This window comes from Suricata suricatta, chromosome 10, assembly GCF_006229205.1.
Source record: "Suricata suricatta isolate VVHF042 chromosome 10, meerkat_22Aug2017_6uvM2_HiC, whole genome shotgun sequence".
In the NCBI taxonomy this organism is placed as follows: Eukaryota; Metazoa; Chordata; class Mammalia; order Carnivora; family Herpestidae; genus Suricata; species Suricata suricatta.
The window spans coordinates 90,988,652-90,995,471 of record NC_043709.1 but is presented as its reverse complement, the minus strand read 5'-3'; the positions used below and the strand labels follow the sequence as shown (position 1 = coordinate 90,995,471).

Genomic DNA, 6,820 nt, shown 5'->3' with positions numbered 1-6,820 from the left:
ACCAAGCCTTAACTGTGACTGAGCGGATGCAGACACGTCAAATAAAAAGTGACATTTTCTTCTTGGACAAAGATCACAGATTCTATGCTCCCGAGTTTTAAATTTTGGCTTTGTCTTCGGGCTATCATTTTAATTCTGGTACACCGTCCTTTATCGCCCCAACTCTTTCCTGTAAACAATGGCAGCTCCCATCCAGAGACTGATCTTGTGTCCAGGTAGCTGATCGCTGATGTCTCTTATTTATGGACCAGATGCTGGTTTAATTTTTTTTTTAAGTCCCTAGCCACATCCTTAGAAACTCGTTAATATGGAAGGTAGGAGATATAGTAAAATTGGCAAAACTGCAGTTTTTCTGCTTTTGGTTTAATACACCATCATGCAAATGAGTACCCAGGTTTTAAAAGACTTTGTTCTCAGAGGTATGGAAGCTCAAATCAAAATAAGGCGTGACTCCTACAATTAAATGAACGATGGTCTGGTTCATGAAACTGACAAAAATATGCATCACCACAATGAAAGTTAAAAAAGGATCATTGTAAACCACGTAATCTGTGAATACAAAGAAAGAAAAGGGCAAAGGTCAGTGTAAAGTTCCCTGGAAAGATATTTAAACCGATGATACTTAAGATATATCTTTATGACTAGACAGTATCTATTTTTAACACCTTCTATAAGTTTCTTTTTCTTATCCTAAAAGTTATACACGTGCAGTTTATTTGACAAACACCAAAACATCATAATCCAGTACAAAACAAGCACATTAGTATTTTATTTTAGTCTTCCTTTTTAGGCATAGTTTTTACATGGATAAGGTTTATCTGTATAATTTAAATCTCAGTTATCTTTTTGAAAAATGTCATGAGTGTTTCCTTATGTTTTTTACTTTGTCAATAATTGCATTGTCTGCATAAAATGTATTTTCCCATACTGTAACTTTAAACAAACCTTTTACTGGATATGTAAGTGGCTTCCTTTTAAAATGTTTTTTTGCTTGTTCGTTTTTTGGTGTTATGAGACCCAACAGTGTGACTTACACCTTTGGTATTAAGGGTTTGCAGCATTTTAAAAACATTTCTTTAAAATGGTTTTTTGGAAATTGCGTCTTGAATATAAACACTGGAAGATATAAAGGGGCCCGATACAGGAATAGTGTTTCAGATACAACATAATCACAGCAGACTGTTTCCCCATTTGTGAAACTAACTGTGAAAAAAATGGACGTCATCTGGAAGGATGACCATGGATGGAGATGATTTTCCACACAGGTCCTGCGTTAATACTGAACATAGAGCTCTCTGAAAACGAAAACAGAAATAAAGCTAAAGTCTGCAAGCATGTGTTATTGTGAAGCCTCAGATGTAGCATTTTATAGTGATAAGATTGTTTCCGAATGGGAGAGAGAAGAAATTTACAGTCCTGTTTCTGAATGGGAGACATAAGAAATTTACAGTCCATCTGGGTGAGCAGGGTGCGGTGAATTACAAGTAAAAAGTAACTGTAAGACAGACTGAGGGAAGCTGCTAATTGTACAACTGTGCTAATAGAGAAAATCCAGAGAGCTAAACAGAGTACCTGAGGCTCTGATTCCAAAGTTATATAAAGGAAGAACTAATGATGAGGCACCCGACAAATAAAATTCACACAGAGATCTAAAAAAGATGAAACGGTGAGAAAAGAAGAGGCAATCCGGACAATCTGGAAGTGGGCCCGTGAGGCAGTTTCTTTTGGTCACAGGGATCACAGGAAGAACCTGAGGAAGACTTTCTGGACTACTTAATAAGGAGCTGATTCCGGCTGCCGAGTAGCATGGAACCGCTTCAAGTCTAATAGGTAAGGAAGTAGCAGTGCCCCAGCCCAACCACAGAGAATGGAGAATTGACAGCTCTTACCAGCCACCTGGTACCATTACCACGATAAGAGGAAGACACCAAGCCAGCCCATGTGCTTTAGCCAGAAACGAGCCTGTTTTACCTCTGGGTGATAGAGGCAACAAGAAATACATGCACCAGCACACTAGCAGTGTCACATGGAGCTCTATTTTGTTTGCTTTAATGTTTTAGAAGTAAAACAAAAACAAAATCAAAAACAAAAACCAAAACCTAGTGCTAGGTCCCCATTCTCCTAGAACTAGAACTCTTTCTTACAGGGAAATCACTGCATGTTATCTAAGTGGGTCTTCAGCTAGAGGAGTCGGAAACAACCATGGGCTTGAGCAGTTAGAGTACCAACCTAATGACCATGCTGAATGGTTTAACAGTGAGTTTTATATCTACCTCAGGACCACCAAGGCCTGTGAGGTTTTTTCCAGCTCTCTTTCCTCCCGACTGACCAATACTTGGTTTTGTTTTTCTTGACAGAGAATGAAGAGAGTAGCCTATTGTGTTTTAATTCCCTGGATCCATCCATGCCTAAAGCCCTTGTCCATGACCTTCCCAATCATGCCGAAGCCAGACTGAGTAGTTTCTGTCAGCTATGACAAAAATGTGCTGGCTAATATAGGTCATGTATTTCTCACACAACACTGAAATGACTTTGTTAAAGAAAAGGCAGTATTTATTTGGAAAACTCTGAAGTAAAGGAAGAAAGTAAAATATATTGTATTCCTTTTTGAGCCATTTGGCTCAAGTTCCTGAGGATCTTCATGACAGAAGAACTCACCCTGGAAAGGTTCAGGGACTTTGTATAACAACAAGACTAGGTCAAATGCACTTACAAGTACTTATTAAGTTCACAGAAATCAAACAAATTTAACACTGAATAAATATAATGTTATTGATTTTTATTTTTTTTAAGTTTATTTATTTTGAGACAGAGAGAGAGCTTGCACACACAAGCAAGTGGGAAATGGGCACAGAGAGATGGGGAGAGAGAAAATCCTAAGTAGGCTCCAGGCTATCAGGGCAGAGCCTGACTTAGGGCTCAAACTCACGAATTGTGAGATCATGACCTGAGCCCAAATCAAGAGTCAGATGCTTAACAAACTGAGCCACCCTTATGCTCCATGTTATTGATTTCCAAAGTAAGCTTTAGTACCATGGATATCAGTTAATTTCTATATACTATTCTTTGATTGCTAGACACGTTTTTGGGGTTTTTAAGGAAATTTCTCCTCCACATTCCTAGTAAAGTGATTGTAAATTTCTTTTACTTTATTGCATACTAAGAAGTATTAAGTCTAAGCTTCCTTCTAAATGGTCAACACTTTCTAGAATTTATGACTTTGAGCCATTTGTACCTAAATGTTCAATCTTTACAATGATGCAGAACAATCTGAATGTTCAACATTGAAAAAGCTTCATGTATCATTTGTAATTATTTCCCTATGTCTTATGTCTTTCCCAGCACCTGGACTAAGTAATTTTCACTCTTCCCTTGACAAGTTTAGACTATGGTACATATTGCCCTTCTGTCTGGACAGGGTTCAGCCTGAACACCTCCTCACAAGCTCTGGAGTGCTTCTCTTCTCTCTCTACAGAGTAAATTACAGAAGCCTGTATCCTTGTTCTGACGTCACTAAGGCTGTTTAGCAGTTTAATTATTCACAGGGCTTCTGGGAGGAGCTGACCTCTTTGGATGCTTCCTTGCAGGCAGCAGAAATTGATATATTTATCTACTTATACCCATTCTTTGGATATATTTCTGTTCAATTTAAGTGAGGACTGCCCATTCAAGAAAAGCAATAAATTGATGTCAAGGCTATTTTGAGACAATGTCTGTTCTTGGATACAAAATAAGATGCTTATATAGAGACTTTGGTAGTCAGGTGCATGATGATCTTTACCATTTTAATTAAATAAGTATTATTATGAAATTGGAGGTGAGAGGCTTTATTAGAAACTCAGCTCATTCCACGTCAGGAACTATACAAATTTCCCAGGTACTTCTGTCAGAGCTGTTATAACTCCAAGAACATTGGAAAACCCTGGCTCCTGTGCAGTAATAGGAAGTTCTGAAATATCCCTTTATGGGGTAGGAGAACACAGTAACAGTTTAGAGACTCCCCTGCCCCACAAAATTCACAGATTCTTCAGAAAACAGATACTTAATGTAGTTGATAATGGTTTGTTGTCCCTTGGCTCAGCAGAAGAAGGTGTCATGTTTTAATGTATACAATCATTATTTAGAAAGCATGCTAAAATGCAGGTTTCTGGGCTCTATTCCTATATATTCTGGTTCAGTAGACCTAGAGGGGGTCTAGGATATAAATTTTCAACAAGCATCCCAGATGACTCTATTGAAAGTGTTCCATGGGCTATATTCTGAGAAACGTTGCCATAGGGGATAGTGTTCGGCTGCTTCAGCATACCCCAGGGATTCTTACAGTCCCTCCAAGCTTTGTAGAAATAGGATCAAGGTGCTTTACCATTAATGCTCCCAATAGGTTTTGACCAAGATGGAGAAAGATAGATGAGAAAGGGCTATTTACTAAAGGGGTCATACTTTTTCCCCATGATTTTATCCTGGACTCTAACAAGGACATAATTTATAACCCAAAAGTAACATCTAGTGGGTTGGCAGTCCAGAGTGTAGCTTGGCGTTAGTTCGGCCAAGCAGAATTCAGCTAGCGCAGCACGTTTATGGGCTGGTGCCCAGTAATTACAGTTGTGAGAAGAGTTCCAGTCTGCTTTAACTGCTCATGATGTTTTACGGTCTTGGTCAGATCATTTATCAGCATCCTACATTTGTTCAGCCTAATATCTGTTCCCCACTCTGAGCTGCGATGTTAACAGATTGTTTCAGTCAAGATTGTAACTGAAGATAGGATGTTGGTTCATGTTAATTAATTTCAACTGGGAAGAGAACCACAGCAGCATGTGTCTTGTTTGTTTTTTGTCATTGGTCCTAAGAAACTTGGATGGGCACTGCTTTGCCTGCATTGTTCTCTCCTATCTTTTGATTGCATTCCTTTGCTCCCATAAAGGGTTTCCTTTAGTACTCTGGTTGACTTGAGTGCATAATGCTTACTATTAACTAGAAATCTAGTAGTAAGTGAAGCTAGCGAGCTGGAGACCCACTTTTTGTGAGTCAGTGTGGATGTGAAATGTCTCAATTTTCCATAGAAAAATCGTTTGGTAAATGTTGTGTAGATAATTAAATCTCAATGTTCCTATTAAATGTGTTAATTTTTGCATGTTTCTATTTTTTTCTTAAGATCCAATTGAATGAATTGACTAGAAAAGCTAGCAAAATGACTTTTAAGATTCAAATCGTACGTGATATAATTTGGTTTAGAGACAAAAGCTGAGCAAATAAATGAGAACTGGATACTCCTTTGTGTCAGAGAAGTGGAGGACGAGCATATTACTAATTTGGCTAGAGTAGCGGAGTTTATTATATGTTTGTACTGACTTAAGTGTTCATACAATGAAAATGTAGCAACTGACAAGAAGAGTTGCTCTATAATCCACAAAATATGCTCTGTTTTTGGCTTGGCACTAAAAATGAGCAGGTGGCATCACTTATGCAGTAGATAAAGTCTGCAAAATGTGTTTGCAAATTGAATTTTTATTTTAAAAAATCACATATTAAATTTTCTGGAGGTGGACAGCTTTTTAAGGGAGTTCTATAGTTATTCTTTAAGGTAGAGTTAGCAATTCTTTTTATAAGTTCACTCCCAATATTTCCATTTTTTAAAATTATTATTATTATTTGATCCTGCCGCAGGTTTATTTGTACAAATAGGACAGGAGGACACCAGCCCCACGCACAGAGAGGTGCAGGGGTCACACAAGTCCTTCCACCCTCACACTGGCGGAAGCCTCTACATGGAGCCTTTGTGGGGGTCTGGGCACCTTTGGGAGCCTGAGCCGCAGTAGGAGCTGGAGTTGGAGCAGGAGTTGCAGCTGCAGCCTGGGCCTTGGATTGAGCCTAAGCCTTGGGCTTGGCCATTGGCCGGCAGAGCCTGAGACCCTTGGCAATGCAGGCACGAGCACGTTTCCCAAGCTTGGGGTGAGCGATGTAGGCAAGATGATTTAGCCTGTGGCTGCCACCCTTTGGGATCTTGGGCTTGACCTCCTTGGACTTGATGAGGGCCTTGATAGCCTCAGCACGTGCACTCATGGCCTTGGCATTGTTGGTCTGCATCTTCTTCAGGCCCTTCTTGTTGTGCTTCTTGGCAAAGTGCATGTTCCTCAGGAACACTTAAGAGATTCGCATCTTTGTGACCGGGGTTTCTTGATGCCATTTCTGTGCCATTTTCATGACTGGTTGTGCATGGACTTGGCCATGTCTGCACCAAAGCTTGCGGCTCCCGAAGCACCTCAGGCCTGAAGAGCCCAATATTTCCATTTTAAAATAGTATCACGGGGCGCCTGGGTGGTTCATTCGGTTGAACATCCAGCTTTGGCTCAGGTCATGAGCTCATGGTTCATGGGTTCCAGCTCTGTGTCAGGCTCTGTGCTGACAGCTCAGAGCCTGGGGCCTGCTTCAGATCTGTGTCCCTCTCTCTCTGCCCTTCCCCTGCTCATGATCTCTCTCTGTCTCTCAAAAATAAATAAATGTTTAAAAATTTAAAAACTAAAATAAAATAGTGTCATATATGAAGGCCCAGGAGAATGTCACCTAGCCTTCCAGGGACCCGTGTTCCAATCTCATCATTGTTTCACTATGTTACTATAGACTTGAGAGGACTGTGCTCAGTGATTTCTAAGAACACATTCCCATCTAAGATTTAAGGGTTTGAAATGCAATTTATTTTGAGTTGATCTGTTCGAGATACAGGAGGATTAAGATTCGAGAGATGTTAAAGTATTCTAGCGGTGCTCTATCCAGTATAGTAGCCACTAACTGCATGTGGCTGTTGAGCTCTTGAAATAAGGTT

General features: G+C 39.8%; 1 pseudogene; it reads right to left on the bottom strand.

Moving 5' to 3' along the window:
* Positions 1-397: 397 nt before the first annotated feature.
* LOC115305288 lies at positions 398-6,227 on the bottom strand (annotated as a pseudogene).
* Positions 6,228-6,820: the final 593 nt, after the last annotated feature.